Source organism: Nuphar pumila, chromosome 15 (genome assembly GCF_984573655.1).
Source record: "Nuphar pumila chromosome 15, dmNupPumi1.hap1.1, whole genome shotgun sequence".
Taxonomy (NCBI): domain Eukaryota; kingdom Viridiplantae; phylum Streptophyta; class Magnoliopsida; order Nymphaeales; family Nymphaeaceae; genus Nuphar; species Nuphar pumila.
Window position 1 is genome coordinate 72,017,605 of NC_143263.1, and position 17,456 is coordinate 72,035,060.

Genomic DNA, 17,456 nt, shown 5'->3' on the forward strand with positions numbered 1-17,456 from the left:
ATATGTTAACAGCAGGAAAAACATGTTTTTGGACACCATGTGCAGCCCACTGCTTGGATCTTATGTTAGAAGATATTGGAAAGATATCAATTTTTAAAGATACAGTGGAAAAGGCAAAAAAAATTACAAGATACATTTATAGTCATGCATGGGTATTAAATTTAATGAGAAAATTCACAAAGAAGAAAGAACTTCTGCTTCCAGCCGTCACTCGTTTTGCCACAACATATATTACACTTCATAGTATTGGATGTTATAAGAAAGAGTTAAAGTCGATGTTCTTATCTTCAAATTTTAGAACATCTAATTACTATAAGAAATCTGATGCTAAGAACATTTCTTGTATTGTTCTTAATGATCATAAGTTTTGGGCTGCCATATCATATGCAATTAAAGCTACACTACCTCTCGTCAAAGTGTTGCGACTCGTTGATGCAGACGAACCTGCTATGGGATTTTTGTATGAGGCAATGGATAGAGCGAAGGAGGAAATTGCTTCAAACCTTGACAATGTCCAAAGAAAATATAAACCTATTTGGGATATCATTGATAGACGATGGGACTTGCAACTTCATAAGCCTTTGCATGCAGCTGCTTATTATTTAAATCCACATTTTCATTATGCTGACAACTTCAACCCTGATGGAGAAGTTATGGGTGACTTTTATGATTGTGTTGAAAAATTAGTTTCTGATGCAAATATTCGGTTGAAAATTACAACACAAATCGATGCATTTAAAAAGGCAAATGGCTTGTTTGGCAGAGAGGCAGCTGTTACAACAAGAAAATTAAAAAGTCCTGGTAAGTTTGCAATTATGTTGTTATTTGTCAATATTTTTTTATGTTTTTGTTAATTATGACATTCTTAATGTTTTTATCAATTTTTTATTATTTTATTTGAATGCAGCTGATTGGTGGAGTTCATTTGGGCACGAAAATCCTGAGTTGATGAATTTTGCAATTCGAATTTTAAGTTTGACATGCAGTGCATCGGGCTGTGAGAGGAATTGGAGTACTTTCTCATTGGTTTGTGACTTTGTATTTTATTTTTGAAATACATTTTTATATTTTAATTATCTTATATTTGATTATCAATGATTTGAAATTATAGGTGCATACAAAATGAAGGAATAGACTTGAACAAGAGAAGATGAATGCATTGGTTTTTGTAATGTACAATATGAAATTAAGAGAGAGAAATATGAAGAGGAGGGCTACCAAAGACCCTATATGTCTAGATCATATAGACTCAGACGATGAATGGATTGTGGAGAAGGAAGATCCAGTGTTGCCAAGTGATCCCAATTGGTTGGAGGATTCATGGTTGGATCCGAACTTCGACATAAATGCCATTGAGCATGTTCCTATTGAAAAAGTCACTTCACCTCATGTTTCACAAAGTGGTTCTAGGCAAGACATGTCTTCAAGAGATCCAGGTAAAGTTATATTCCTTTTACCTAGCTATGAATATAAATGTATTTTTTTAATTACATAACCTAAATATTTAATACATGTTTTTTTATTGAAGGAAAAAGAAAAGCAAAAGAAGTAATTGAGGACGTGGATGAAGAAAGTGTAGATGATGAAGAGTCAGAGAATAAAGATGAAGAAGAACCTATTTATATGGATTCTTCAGATGATGATATTGAAAACTTAAATATTGATGATGACGAGACACAACAAGAGCCTAGGCCCTAATTCATATCATAGAGCTATTGGCCATTTATATGTTTTTTGGGACTTTCAGTTGTAATTGTGAATGTTAACACTCTAATTTTGAAGAATTCTGGACAAATACATTAACATTTGGTTGTCAATGTTAACATGCATTTTTTAATTATGACATGATGTTGTTAGTGCTAATATGCATTTTGTTGTTAATGTTAGTTTTTTATTGAATGAATGCTCATATTTATGCAATTAGATACTTATATAGATCAAGTTGTTGCATTAATGCTACTTTTACATGTTAATCTCATATTTTTTTCGTATTTATTTGAGATTTTTTATTTCGTTTTGGTTGGCGCTTCATCAATAAAGCATTTCTTATTTATTTATAATTTTAGATCATTTTTATAGTTTTTTTTTAAGTTTAAAAAAAATTTTTTTGAGGCTTACGCTTTGCGCCTCGAGGCTTGCGCCTCGAGGCTTACGCCTCGCCTCAGATTTTGGTGGAGCGCCTCGCTACGCCTCAACGCTTTTAACAACACTGGCTGAGGGAGACCCGAGCACATATGTATGCAGACTAAAAAGAGCCATATATGGTTTAAAGCAGGCCTCACGCTCGTGGTTTGAGAGTTTCTCCTTAGAAATACAGAGGCATGGGTTCTGTAGATCTCTCTTAGACCACTCCTTATTCATCTTCAAAGATAAAGGCATAACCAACTTGTTATTGATATACGTTGATGATATTATAGTTACAGGGAATTCAATGAATCACATTGAAGAAATAAAAGGACTAAGTCAAAGGTTTAAGATGAAAGATTTGGGAGATTTGCGTTATTTCCTTGGGGTCGAGGTAGACAGGAAGGATGGTTACCTGACCTTGATACAACATAAATACACACTAGATTTATTGAAGAAATTTGGTATGCAAGATTGCAAGCCTTTGTCTACACCGAGTGTCTTACATCAAAAGCTCAGCTCACAGGATGGAGATTTGTACCCGGATCCTACAAGATATCGAAGTGTAGTTGGCATGCTTCAATATCTTACCTTTACTCGCCCGGACATTGTTTATTTTGTAAATCAAGTGTCGTAGTTCATGCATGAGCCACGAACAAGGCATATGGATGCAGTCAAGAGGGTGTTGAGATACTTAAAAGGTACTATTGGAGATGGGTTGGTGTATCAGAAAAGTTGAAAAAGAGGAAGCATGTATGATGTCATGGTCTACAGTGATGCGGACTGGGCAGGAGATCCTGATGAAAAGAGGTCGGTTTCCGGATATTGCATCTTTCTTGGGGAAAACAAGGTATCCTGGAGCAGAGCAGTAGAAAACAAGATGCAGTAGCTAGATCAAGTACTGAGGCTGAATATCGATCAATGGTTGCTGCAACTGTTGAAGCTACTTAGACAAGGCATTTGTTGAATGAATTGGAGGAACAGATTTCCAAGTCTATTTTATTGTTTGACAATCAAAGTGCCATTAATATATCCTTTAATCCTATTTTCCACAGTAAGACAAAACACATTGAGATAGATCAGCATTTCATTCGACAGAAGGTTGAAGACAAAGAGATTGAGCCTCATTTCATTCCTACAGAAGACCAGGTGGCAGATTTATTTACAAAGGGTTTGACGAAAAACAGATTTTGGTTCCTGAAGAACAAGTTGTCCATGGTTCAAGACCAAGCACAACTTGAGGGAGGGTACTAAGTGTCGTGTAGTGTTGAACCCAGTTTGGGTCTGACCCAGATCCAAACGGGGATTGTGCATTGACGTGTTTACTGGGGCACAAATATAATATTGTAACTTGTTATAGGACAATCATGTCCATAAGTTGTAACCTAATGCTTAAATATATTAAACAAGGCCACGATAATATAATGAAAATCGTGAGCCTGTGTACAGCAAAAATGTGTCAGCGTCACCTCTTTCTTCTATCTTTATCTTTTCACTTTTCCCTATTTTGCAGATCAGAACAGATGGAAACTGATGTTCTAATACTAATGTCACATCACATTTAGTTTTTATCTTCTAGACCCATCTACATCCTATAGTTTTCCTTCATTTAGGTAATGTCTGGATTTCTCAAGTTTTTGCATTTTCTAAGACTTTTAATTCATCATTCATCCCCTTAATCCCTTCTTCATGATTTTTACCCTCATAGTAAGATGTTTGCTTTATATATGAGTGTATGGCCATTAGACATGATCTATACCTTGGTTCAAAAGAAATATAAGATACAAATCTACTAGAAACTTTTGAAATTCTCATGGATTTTCTAATACTAGAAGAATCTACATCTTGATTTTGGGAATATCTTTCTAAAGCACATGGTGAATGGTCTTCGGTACGTCGAGTATAGGTTTATATGTCACTATGAGATAGGTTTATATTATCAATACCCTCATTCACATTCTCATTTGCATCATGAGTGTTTTCATTGTCACTCTCATGCAGATCATGAATGTTTTCACATCTTTCATGTTCATTGACAAGGTCAAAAAGAAATGAATAATCACAATTCTCTTGGATTTTTTCTTTGTCAATCATATTTTCGTTTTCAAGAAAAGTAACATTTCTTGAAACATATAATTTGTTTCTTTCAATGTCATAACATATATATCCCTTTTGATTTTTGGCATAACCTAAAAAAACACATGGAATTACTTTTGAGAAAAGTTTGTCATTCTTATTGGTAAGAACAAAACATTTACACGCAAAGACTCTTAACCTTTTATAATTGAGGGATGTTTTAAACAAGTTTTTAATAGGAGAGATATTTTCAATGTTTTTTTAAGGCATTTTATTTATCAAATAAACAGCTATAAGGGCGGCTTCTGCCCAAAAAAAAATTAAAACATTTCTTGATATAAGAAGTGTACTAGTGGCATCAATAATATGTCTATGCTTCTTTTCGGCTAGTCCATTTTGTCGAGAAGTGTACAGATAAGATTTTTTATAAATAATCTCATGTAGGTCAAGGTAATTTTTGAACTCTTTTGACACAAATTCTCCTCCGAAATCGGTTTTTAAAGATTTGAATATTGGTTTTAAATTGAGTCTTTGTATAGCAATAAAATTTTTTAAAACAATCAAATATTTCGAATTTTTGTTTAAGAAAAAATATCCAAGAGAGTCTCCTATAATCATCCACAAACTCAACATAATAAGATACACCTCATTTAGAAACAACTGGAGCCAGCCCCCACACATCTGAATGTACTAACTCAAATGGATTTTTAAATATAAAATATCTTGGCCCAAAAGGTAAAGACTTCATTTTACTAAGAATGCAATCTTCACAAACAAAATTTCTTTCTTTATAACTTGTAAAAAATGGAAACAAGTATAATTTGGACACACCAGGATGTCCTAGTTTTTTATGCCAATTTTCTATATCTTTCTTTTCCACAAAATTACAAAAAGTATGTTTTGATAACTCAAGATTGTCCATAATATAAAGATCTCTTCTATGGCCTCGCCCAATCAGCTTCCCGAACTGCAGATCCTGTATTAAACAATTATTAGACAAAAACAAGACTTTACATCCATGATCTGTAATTTGAGAAACAGATAAAAGATTTAAATTCAATTTTGGTACTACTCTAATATTTGGTATGTGAAAGGTTTGTTGTTTTTGAAAAACCTCAAAACTTTTAATTTTTAAGGAAGTTCCGTTTGCGGTTGAAACATAAGAGTTATTTGGGTTAATATGATATTCGGATAATATGGACTCATTTGGAGTTATATGGAAAGAGGCACCGGAGTCAAGGATCCAAGAAGTCTTACCAGGGTCACCACTTGTGGATACGACTGCTCCCAAGAAGGAAGAAGCTTGAGTTTTGAACATTGGTGGTAGTAGTGCCCTCATTAGTTGCGCCAAAGATAATGAGCCGATGCATTTTGAGTCATCTACATCATTTCTTTCAAAGGATGTTCCCACCAAAGCAACCCTTTTATCATCTCTATGATCTTTCCTTCTTTTGGGACAAAATGGCTTGATGTGTCAAAGTTCATAGCAATGGTAGCATATGATTTTGCCACCCTTTTTGTATTCATGATCACTTTTTTTTTCGCTTTGACTTCTTCTATAGTCATTGCAGTTTCTTCCATTCTCATTCTTCATAAATTGAGGAGGTTTATAACTCCTAGTGTGGTTACCGGGCTTTGACATAGCAAACACGGATTCTTCATCCTTTGAGGTAGATGGTTTCTTCAACCTATTTTCTTCCATAGTTAACTCTTCAAGAGTTTCGACTATGGTTGGTACACCTCCTCTATGAAGGAGAGTCGACTTGGTCCCTTCAAATTCGGGTCTAAGCACATTAACAAATTGGTAGAAATGCTCCGTTCTAATTTGTTTTTCACGGAATTCTATATATTGAAGACAATGCCATTTTTGTTCTAGAAGAGTCAATTCATCCCAAATGAGAGAGTGCATTTAATAATACCTAATGTTCATCTCTCCTTGGGTCATAATTCTTACTTTGTTTTGCACATTGCATATGTGAGCAATATCTTTGAGACTATACATATCTTTAAGATATTTTCATGCATCACTAGCGAAATCAAATTTCGCTAAGCCAGAGCACTTATGGATGTCCACACTATTGATGTAACGCCCCAAATTTTCAAACTTGCGAACCTTTCAGAAAACAGGCAAGAGGCTAGAAGAAAATCTCTTTCCTTTCAGAGTTTGTTTATAAAATCAACGGAAGATAATTCTTTTGTTGAATTTAGAAAGGCAAGCTGACAACTTTGGGCACCTTAGCTAAAAGAACCAAAACTCACTACAAATGATACTTGGAAAAGCCACTTTCATTTAAGAAGTTCCCAAATAGTACAAAATTTGGATATCCCAAGGAAAATCCGCTACAAAATCCATAAACATCCAGAACGCGAGCCAAGAGCAGGAAAATAAAGTCTTAAAGCCATCTTGCAATCGCGTCATCGCCCGTGGTGTACCTAATCATCACCTATACCCACAGAATGGGTTAGTTTCGCAAAAAATTAGTAGGTGCACAAGAGGGACTACAGGAAACTAAATTAATAGCATTTAATTCAGCATGCTAAGCAGTTTAAAGTAGATCAGCAGTTAAACAGGTAAGTAGTTCAAAGTAGGTAAGCAGTTCAAAGCAAGTAAGCAGTGCAACTGTCAAACGTAGCATGACGATTCATTTGAACGTAAGTTGTGAACTACCACGCAACAAGCAAGTCTCATGACCCATCAACCAGTGTGAGCAGACTTTATGTTCCGATATTACTGGCCTACGGGTACGCGCAGACAAATCGTAGAAACAACTGAGACAAGTTTGGGCGTTTGTTATTCTATGTATTTTCAATAACCCGAATAGCTAGCTGAGTCCGCTCCTAAGGGGACGGCTTTAGCCTAGAGAGGATTCCCCAAAGGCAGGTACTTGGCAACGGATGCATCCAATTTCTGTAGAAGTCTATGGGATCTACCACCTAGGATAATGTTTGGTAGTCCCTTCCCATAACTCCAATGACTGGGAGGTTGGATCTTTGTCCGTGAGGTGGTTGTTAACAACCTGTCCATTGGAGTGTGTACCGCTATGTCATCTCCCTTGACAGACTACAAGCGAATGAGTGCGTCAGGGGTAAATTAATTGACGACTCATTCTATATGCTCTGGTTTTTTTACTGAATGAGCATCTTACCTGTGAAGGCGATCTCATTTTTATGCATTTACAACAATGTGCATTTAGCACTGTTTGAGGTCGCACGACCGTCTCATCCGATCATCGCAATACTAGCATGTAGTGCACGACTATAAGTACTCTAGGATGAAAGGGGTATAGTTCCTCAATATGAGCCTCAACAGAAGTGTTTCGCAAAGATGTAATGTTTCTCAAACTTTACTTTTGACATTATTTATCTTTTGAAAAAACCAACAGCTTGTGCCAACATTTGGCATGCGATTTTCTAGAATCTCATGCGCTATCGTGGTATCTACATGTCTCGCATGACTCGATATCGGCCTCGATAGACAGGATACGGGTTTCTCAACAGAACCCCCGCTAAGAAGTTCGCTCAAGCCCCAATTCGGGGTTACTCGAGATATGTTGAATAGACGAACAGAACCAGCCAATCACATACTTCCAAATACTTCGATTTGGGCGGTCTTTGATGCTTTTGCGTAGCTCCCTAAATTCTAAAGTCTACTTTACAGGACTGCTCACTCGAAAGGGATCCCTCTCCTTAGACGAGGATGTATCGTTAAGCTCCTGACTCAACTCTTGTCGCAAGAGGAAGAGTGGTAAATGCCTCTTGCATCCTTCACGATGATGCCTTTTATAGAGCATGCAATGAGCGAAAACTTAAGCGTCATCTACAATGGCAAGGCAATAACGAAACATTTGCAAAAGTAAGAGTTTGGGAGCAAAGCACGATGGTAAAGTAAAGACATGACAGAAAGTAAAGGACAAAGATCGTGAAACCGCATCCTTGAGTTAAATGCATACTCGTATAAATAAATATATGTATATATATATATAACTCCGCCTGTGTAGTTATACACTGCCGGTCCCAAGCCCGGATAAAGGAGGAGGGTTGCGGTAGGCCTGTGACAGCCAGCATAAAAACTTTGTCATATCCTATGAAAATGAACCAATATGAGAATTTCGTTGGGGCGTTCCCTACTGAGCGACGCGCTGTACTCTCTAGGCCCGGAGGCAGTGATAAATGTGCAAGGGTTGCTAGGTCGTCGCCCAGAAGCGACGCGTCACACCGGCGCCCGGGTGTGGTGTCAAATAGGCAAGGGTTCCCTCACTTTGTTGGACGGGTGGGGGTAAAGAAGTTAGTCCAAGACCATAAAATTAGGTTAGCCACTTGGAACATAGGGTCTTTAACTGGTAAGTTGGTAGAGTTAGTAGATGTTATGTGTAGGAGAAAGATTGATATTTTATGTCTTCAAGAGACCAAATGGGTAGGTGAGAAAGCTAAAGTGATAGAACCTTGGGGATATAAGATTTGGTATACAGGAATAAATAGGAATAGGAATGGAGTAGGGATTGTTATGAGTCGTCAGTTTATAGATAATGTAGTTGAGGTCCGTAAGAAGGGTGATAGAATTTTACTTATTAAATTAGTATTAGGTACGGATATTATTAATATTATTAGTGTTTATGCACCTCAAGTAGGTTTAGATGATTCCATTAAGCATCAATTTTGGGAAGATTTAGATGGAGTAGTACAAGAGACATCTTATGGAGAAAAGCTTTTAATCGGCGGTGACCTTAATGGACATGTAGGCATTAGTAGGGAGGGATTTGAGAATATCCATGGAGGATATGGTATAGGAGAAAGAAATGAAAGTGGAGAAAGGATTTTAGATTTTTGTTTGTCCTATGATATGATCTTAGCAAACACTTGGTTTAGGAAGAGGGAGTCTCACCTAGTAACATTTAAAAGTGGGGTTAATACGAGTCAGATAGATTTTTTCCTACTTAGAAAGAGAGATAGGGGTTGTTGCATCGATTGTAAGGTTATACCAGGAGAAAGTGTAGCTACACAACATAGAGTCTTAATTTTAGATCTTAGAATTAGACAATGCCGCAAAAGGGATAGACATAGGATAGATCCTAGAATTAAGTGGTGGGCACTGAAAGGAGCTAAACAAGGAATGTTTGTAGAGCAGGTAGTTAAGGAAGTTGATTGGTGTCTCGAGGAGGATTCAGAATCAATGTGGAATAAGATAGCGGGTGGTATGAGAAAAGTAGCTAAGGAGGTATTGGGTGAGTCTAAAGGCGGTGCACCACTAGGTAAGGATACATCATGGTGGAACGAGGATGTCAAATTAGCTATTAAGGTTAAAAGAGAGTGTTATAGAAATCTAAGTAAGAGTAGTGATAATGAGAATTTGGAGAAGTATATGATAGCAAAGAAGGAAGCTAAAAAAGTTGTTCGAAACGCGAGGGCTAAGGTATATAAGGAGGTTTATGACAAGTTGGATACCAAAGAAGGCGAGAAGGATATTTATAGGCTTGCAAAGATGAGAGATAGGAAATCGAAGGATTTGGGTATGGTTAGATGTATCAAAGATGAAACGCAAAGGGTTTTAGTCAAAGATGAGGAGATTAAGGAGAGATGGAAAGATTATTTTGATAAGCTATTTAATGATAGTCATGCTCAAGATCTTGGAGACTTCTCCATTCCTTTTCATGAGATAAATCGTGACTTCATGCGCAAGATTCAAAAGAAAGAAATTGCAGAGGCTTTGAAGAAAATGAAATCAAGAAGGGCAGTTGGCCCAGATGGTATACCTATCGAGGCTTGGAAATGCTTGGGAGAGAAAGGTTTAGAATGGTTGACAAATCTTTTTAACTTGATTTGGCGAACAAATAAGATGCCTAATGAGTGGAGGAAGAGTACTTTGGTGCCTTTATATAAGAATAAGGGTGATATACAAGATTGCACAAACTATCGTGGTATAAAACTCATGAGTCATACTATGAAACTTTGGGAGAGGGTGATTGAGTCTAGGTTGAGGAAGGTTGTCATGATATCGGAGAATCAATTTGGTTTTATGCCTGGAAGATCAACTATGGAAGCTATACATCTTCTTAGACAACTTATTGAAAGATATAGAGAGAGGAACAAAGATTTGCATATGGTTTTTATTGATTTAGAGAAGGCATACGATAGAGTACCTAGGGACGTTCTCTGGTGGACAATGATGAAGAAAGGTGTTTCTCTCAAGTACATTAGTATAATTAAAGATATGTATGAAGGAGTAGTAACCAATGTCCGCACTTGTGGAGGGGTGACAACCAATTTTCCGATAACGGTTGGGTTACATCAAGGATCTGCTTTAAGCCCTTTCCTATTTGCGATAGTGATGGATGAGCTTACGAGATCAATTCAAGAAAATGTACCGTGGTGTATGTTGTTTGCTGATGATATTGTTTTGATTGATGAGTCTAGAGCTGGGGTTAATGCTAAGTTAGAATTATGGAGACAGACATTGGAAGCTAGAGGTTTTAAGTTGAGTAAGAGTAAGACTGAATATATGGAATGTCGGTTTAGTAAGCAACGAAGTAGTGATGGGAGTGTAGTGAAGCTTGGTGAGCAAGATATACCGGTGAATGATTATTTCAAATATTTGGGATTCATCATTCAAAAGTATGGAGAAATTGATGGAGATGTAAATCATAGGATAAAGGTTGGGTGGATGAAATGGAAAAGTGCTACTGGAGTGCTGTGCGATCGTAGAATGCCATTGCGGTTGAAGGGAAAGTTTTATCGGACGACTATTAGACCCGCTTTACTATATGGTACGGAATGTTGGGCTGCCAAGAGACATCATATTCAAAAAATGAGTGTAGCTGAGATGCGGATGCTTAGATGGATGTGTGGAAATACAATAAAAGATAAGATTCGGAACGAAGAGATACGTAAGAAGGTAGGTGTTGCACTCATTGAAAATAAGATGCGAGAGAATCGTTTACGGTGGTTTGGACATATTCGGCGAAGGCCTAATGATGCTCCAGTTAGAAGGTTGGAGAAATGGGAAAATATATTAGTTAAAAGAGGTCGGGGTAGGCCTAGGAAGACTTGGATGGAGATGATAGGAAAGGATATGAATGCTTTGAACCTCACCGAGGACATGGCGTTGGATAGAAATGATTGGAGGAAAATGATTCATGTGGAAGACCCAAAATGAATTTCTTTTTTGGTTCATATCGCTGACCCCAATTGTTTTGGGATGAAGGCGTAGTTGTTGTTGTTGTTGTTGTTGTATATATATATATATATATATATATATATATATATATATATATATATATATGCATATATATTTATTTAATTATCCTTTTTTAGTTAATTGAACTCAATTCAATTGTCCAAGTCCTCCGTGTAATCTTCCCCTACCTTGGGGAGTTGCGAGACTGTTGGTGTCTACAAGTGTAAGCAATGGACGGCTCGAGTCACAGGGCGCGAGCGGGATCCGACGTACGAGCTGCAAAAGCAAGACGTCAACATGATATCTCAATCAGAAAGGTAGAGACAACAGGGGCGTTGTCGCTGTCCTGACGTGACAGAAGCAGAGGCAGGGGCATCGTGCCCCTACGAACCTGCTGAACGCGAAAGAAGCAGGGGCTGCAAGCCCCTGCTGACCTGCTGTCAGCAAACAACTGGGAGGCAGGGGGTTGCACCCCTGCCTAATAAAGGCAACAAGGGAGGCAGGGGCTTCGCCCTGCCTGCCGGATACCAGTTAGCACAAAGGGGGAGGCAGAGGGCTTTACCCCTGCCTGTCGAACTTAGTAGAGGCAGGGGCAATGCCCCTGCCTACTAGAAGGAGAAGAAGGCGTAAGGAGGGGGCTTGGCCCCTCCCTCGCCAAACTTAGGGTACAAGGAGAGGTTTCGGTCACTTCCCTGCAAAAACGAGGGCACAGGGAGGGGCTTGGCCCGATCCCTGCCAAAGGGTACGCAAGGAAGGGGCTCAGTCCCTCCCTTGCATACAGAGGGTACAAGGAGGGGGCTTGGCCCCTTCCCTATCGCTGGAGGGTGCATGGAGGGTCGCAGCCCCTCCCCTGAACAACGAGGGAGCAGGGAGGGGCTCGACCCCTCCCCTGCCATTAAAGGAAGCAAGGAGGAGGTTGGGCCCCTCCCCTGCTAAAGGTGGTGCAGGGAGGGGGGTTTGACCCCTCCCTTGGCCGTAGGGAGCACAGGGAGGGCTCGGCCCCTCCCCTGCCAAAAGGAGACGCAGGGAGGGGGCTCGACCCCTCCCCCGCCAAATACGGCACGCAAGGAGGGGCTCGACCCCTCCCCTGCAAACAGAGGCATCGGGAGGGGGTTGGGACCCTCCCTCGCAAAACACATCGCAGGGAGCGGGCTTTGCCCCTCCCCTGCGATTTAAGGCAGCAAGGAGGGGGCTTTGCCCCTCCATGCTCAAACGGAGAAGTGAGGGAGAGAGAGACGGAAGGAAAAGGAGAAGAAGAACGAGGGGAGCGTACCTGGGGGTTGCCGGAAGAAGCTCGCCGAAAAGGAGCCTATCGGAGGAAGGGGGTCGCTTGTGGCCGCTACTCGACAGACGCGAGGAGAGGGGGGGTCAGGTAGAGAGAGAGACGAGAGAACTAGAGGGGAAAAAGGGTTTTTATTTGAAATCTCTCCCCTGCCTCGCTGTCTTTAGAAAGCATGAGAGAGGCGGTGACCTCAGGTTGGGTCCGAGTCGGTTCTGGTTCGGATCTGACCCGAATCCAAGCCTCTTTTTTTCTTTTCTTTTTTTAGGTTTTTATATCCTACCTTCCTTAAAATAATTTCGTCTGCGAAATTTCTATTGTATTCATTGGTCAAAATAAAAGTCAGCGTATTTTTCCCTTATATCTGACTCAGGCTCCCATGTACATTCATTTATTCCACGGTGTTGCCAACGTACTTTTATAAGAGAAATCGTTTTTTATCTGAGCACTTGGTCTTGACGATCAACGATTGCCACAGGTCTTTCCTTAAACGTTAAGTCTTTTTGGATGTCCATGTCATCGTAATGAATTATGTGCGATGGGTCGTGAACGTATCTTCTCAACATAGATACGTGGAAGACGTGGATCTGAGCGTACTGAGGAGGCAGTGCAACACGGTAAGCCGCCTCACCGATCTGATCCAGGATCTTAAATGGTCCGACGAATCAAGGACTGAGATTTCCCTTCTTCCCGAACCGGAAAACGCTCTTTGTAGGAGATACCTTAATAAAAACCATATCACTCGTTGAAAAGACGAGCTCTCGACGCCGACGATCGGTGTAACACTTCTGTCAACTTTGCGCAGAACGCAGACGTTCCCTGATCATCTGCACTTGCTAAGTATAGTGTTGTAGCACTATTGGTGAATCTTGCGTCCGTTCACCAACCTCGTCCCAGTAAACAGGTGATCGACAAGGCTTCGTATGGGGCCATTCTGATGCTCGCATGATAACTGTTATTGTACGCGAATTCTGTCAACCCTATATAAGAGTCTCATTCTCCCTTCCAGTCCATCATGCAAGCTCGCAGCATGTCCTCCATAGTCTGAATCGTACGTTCAGATTGTCCGTCGGTCTAAGAATGGAAGGCAGTGCTGAATTTCAGTTTCGTGCCTAAGGCCAACTGCAAGTGCCCCCAAAACCTGGAGGTGAACCTCGGGTCACGATCGGAGATGATTGACACAGGAACACCGTGCAATGTCACAATCTCCCGGACATAGAGGTCTGCCAAGCTGTCCAGTGACTGACTGAGATGGATAGGGAGGAAATGCGCCGATTTAGTAAGTCGATCCACGACCACCCAAATCGCATCGTGTTTCCTCCGCATCCTCGGCAAACCGACGATGAAGTCCATTGTGATGTCCTCCCACTTTCATTGTGGAATCTTCATATGTTGCATCACTCCGCCTGGTTGTTGGTGTTCGATCTTAATCTGTTGGCAAGTCAAACACTTTGAGACGTATTCGGTTACGTCTCGCTTCATTCCGCTCCACCAATATTTGTGTTGCAAATCTTTGAACATCTCTGTGCCGCCAGGGTGTGAAAGGATGTAGCAATCCCTAACAAGGATTGTTTCTTCAACACTCATAAAGAGGATTTACGAAACAAAGGCATTCACACAAAAGAGCTCACACTCATACACAATACCCAAAAAAGGGTATACATAAAATGAAGAACAAGATTTCATAAACTTGGGAGAGAACTCCCACAAGAACAAAGAATGCTTTACAAGGGGAAACAACCCCCATATTTATAGAAGGGGAGAGGAGCCTTAAGGGAGTCATTGGACTCCCAACGGCTCTATTAGAGTTGTTGAGAACCCAACGGCTCCCTTGGAGCTACACCTTTTTGACTTGGTCAAAAAGGTGAAGCCTAAAGGTGTCCTAAAAATGGGTTTTAAGTGAGTTCTAGTTGGGTTTAAACTAGAACTAAACTAACTAAAAGAAAGAAAAACATTACAAGGGATTACATGAGTTGTCTATGAGATTACATATGAGATATGAGTTGTCTATGAGATTACATATTTTAACACCCCCTTCAGACTTACGGTTGGATAACCAAAAGTTTGCCTAAGAGAAAGTGAATACTAAGAGCAGCAAGAGGCGTGGTGAAGAAATCGATCAGCTGGTATTCTGAAGCAACATAGGGAAGATTGATGATGTCGTGCAAGAATTCCTCCCGAACATAATGACAATCCATTTCTATATGCTTGGTACATTCGTGGAATGTCCGATTGCTTGCAATGTAGATAGAGCTCTTGTTGTCACAACACATGTCGGATGCTTCTGAACTTTCAACTCCCATGTCGGAAAGCAGTCATCGAAGTCAGACTACTTCCATAGTTGTAGTAGCCATTGCTCTGTATTCAGCCTTTGTTGATGAAAAAGATATTTTCTGTTGCTTCTTACATCTCCATGAGATCAACGATTCTCCCAAGAAGACACAAAAACATGTCGTTGAATGACGATCATTCGGATCACCTCCCCAATCTGCATCAGTATAAGCAAGAAGCTTGAGATTAGAAGAAGTAGACAAAAATAGACCCTGAGATATAGAATTTTTAATATATCTGATAATTCGCAAAACTACTCCCATATGGACAGTGGTTGGAGCATGTTGAAATTGACTGGTTGTATGAACATGTGCAATGTCAGGTCTTGTAATGGAAAGGTATGACAAAGCCTCGACGAGTTGTCTATACGGAGTTGGATTTTCAAGAGGTTCTCATCATCACTCTTCATCTTGACATTTACAACTTCTTGAGTGTCCACATGTCTTTCATCTGAAAAGGTTGACCTGACAACAATATCTCAAGCAAACTTAGATTGTGTTAGCAAACATCCTCTAGAAAAATAAACAACTTTTATACCAAGAAAGTACTTTAAGAAACCCAAATCACTCATTTCAAAGTGAGTTTTGAGAAATTTTTTAATATTGCACACTCCTTGTTTGTCACTGCCAGTGATGATCATGTCGTCGACGTAGAGAAGGGGGATAATGATACCTACATTAGAATTCTTAACAAACAACGCAATGTCAGTAAGACAAGATTGAAAACCAAAATCAAGCATCACTTTGCTAAATTTTTCATACCAAGCCTTCGGAGCTTGTTTAAGTACATATAAGGCTTTATTTAGACGAAGAGTTTTTTCTTTAGGAACATCAATTCCTGGTGGTGGATTCATGTATACTTCTTCAGTTAAACTACCATTTAGGAGCGCATTTTTAGCATCCATTTGATATATGGACCATTGCTTTATAGAGGCAAGGGCAATTAGGATTCTAACTGTGGTCATTCTGGCTACTGGAGCAAAGATTTCCTCATAATTTATTCCATATTTTTTAGCATAGCCTTTGGCAACTAATCTAGCCTTAAACTACTAAAGACTGCCATCGCTTTTAGTCTTTACTTTATAAACCCATCGACAACCAATAGGTTTCTTGTTAGGTGGAAGTTCTTGTATAGTCCAAGTGTTTGCCTTTTCTAAGACTTCTAATTCCACCTGTATGGCTTTTACCCATTCTGGTTGAGTTTTGGCTATAGCATAACTGGGAGGTTCTTCGTAGGAGTGAATTAAGGCTATAAAGACTTGAAATTTTGGCGAAAAAGATTTATATGACACAAATTTCTCTGATATTTTTGAGATCCTAGTAGATTTTCTTGTTTCAAATATTTGGTATGTCGGTTTAGTAAGCAACGAAGTAGTGATGGGAGTGTAGTGAAGTTTGGTGAGCAAGAAATACCGATGGATGATTGTTTCAAATATTTAGGATCTATCATTCAAAAGTAAGGAGAAATTGATGGAGATGTAAATCATAGGATAAAAGTTGGGTGGATGAAATAGAAAAGTGCAACTGGAGTGTTGTGCGATCGTAGAATGTCATTGCGGTTGAAGGGAAAGTTTTATAGGACGACTATTAGGCCCGCTTTAATATATGGTGTGAAATGTTGGGCTGCCAAGAGACATCATATTCAAAAAATGAGTGTAGTTGAGATGTGTATGCTTAGATAAATGTGTGGAAATACAATAAAAGATAAGATTCGGAACGAGGAGATACGTAAGAAGGTAGGCGTTACACCCATTGAAAATAAGATGAGAAAGAATGATTTACGGCGGTTTAGACATATTCAACGAAGGCCTAATAATGCTCCTGTTAGAAGGATGGAGAAATGGAAAAATATGTTAGTTAAAAGAGGTTGGGGTAGGCCTAGGAAGACATGGATGGAGATGATAGGAAAGGATATGAATGCTTTCAACCTCACCGAGGACATGGCATTGGATAGAAATGATTGGAGGAGAAGGATTCACGTGGAAGACCCAGAATGATTTTCTTTTTTGGTTTATATCGCCGACCCCAATTGTTTTGGGATGAAGGCGTAGTAGTAGTAGTAGTAGTTGTTGTTGTAGTAGTAGTAGATTTTCTTGTTGACATCTTGGGTTCTGATTATACAGAGTATCTTTCAAGGGCACATGGTCTTTCTGAGTTTCCTCGTCTAGAATATTGAATGAACTATTGGTTATCACTAATTGGTTCAATAGGAGAAATATCACTTTGATCATCTTGCTCAACGTTACATTCTTCATTCTTTGAGACTAAATCAAATCGAAAGGAATACTCATCTGTTTCTGCAGATATTTTGGTTTCAAATGGACTTTTATTTTCTAAGAAGGATACGTTTCTTGAGACATATAATTTGTTATCTCTAAAGTCAAAACATCTATAACCCTTTTGATGACTTGCATATCCTAAGAAGACACAAGGAATAGCTCGAGAGGAAAGCTTATCATTTTTATCTAAGAACACA

General features: G+C 39.3%; 1 protein-coding gene and 1 long non-coding RNA gene across 2 annotated transcripts in view; one reads left to right on the top strand and one right to left on the bottom strand.

The window, feature by feature from the left end:
- The window catches only part of LOC149815569 (peptide deformylase 1B, chloroplastic-like), a 66,799-nt gene that overhangs the window by 28,036 nt on the left and 21,307 nt on the right, over positions 1–17,456 (bottom strand). The gene's annotated exons all lie outside the window — the stretch shown is intronic.
- Positions 241–1,433, top strand: LOC149815570 (uncharacterized). Its single transcript, XR_016427878.1, has 2 exons — positions 241–801; positions 908–1,433. It is a non-coding gene; the product is annotated as an uncharacterized LOC149815570 (long non-coding RNA).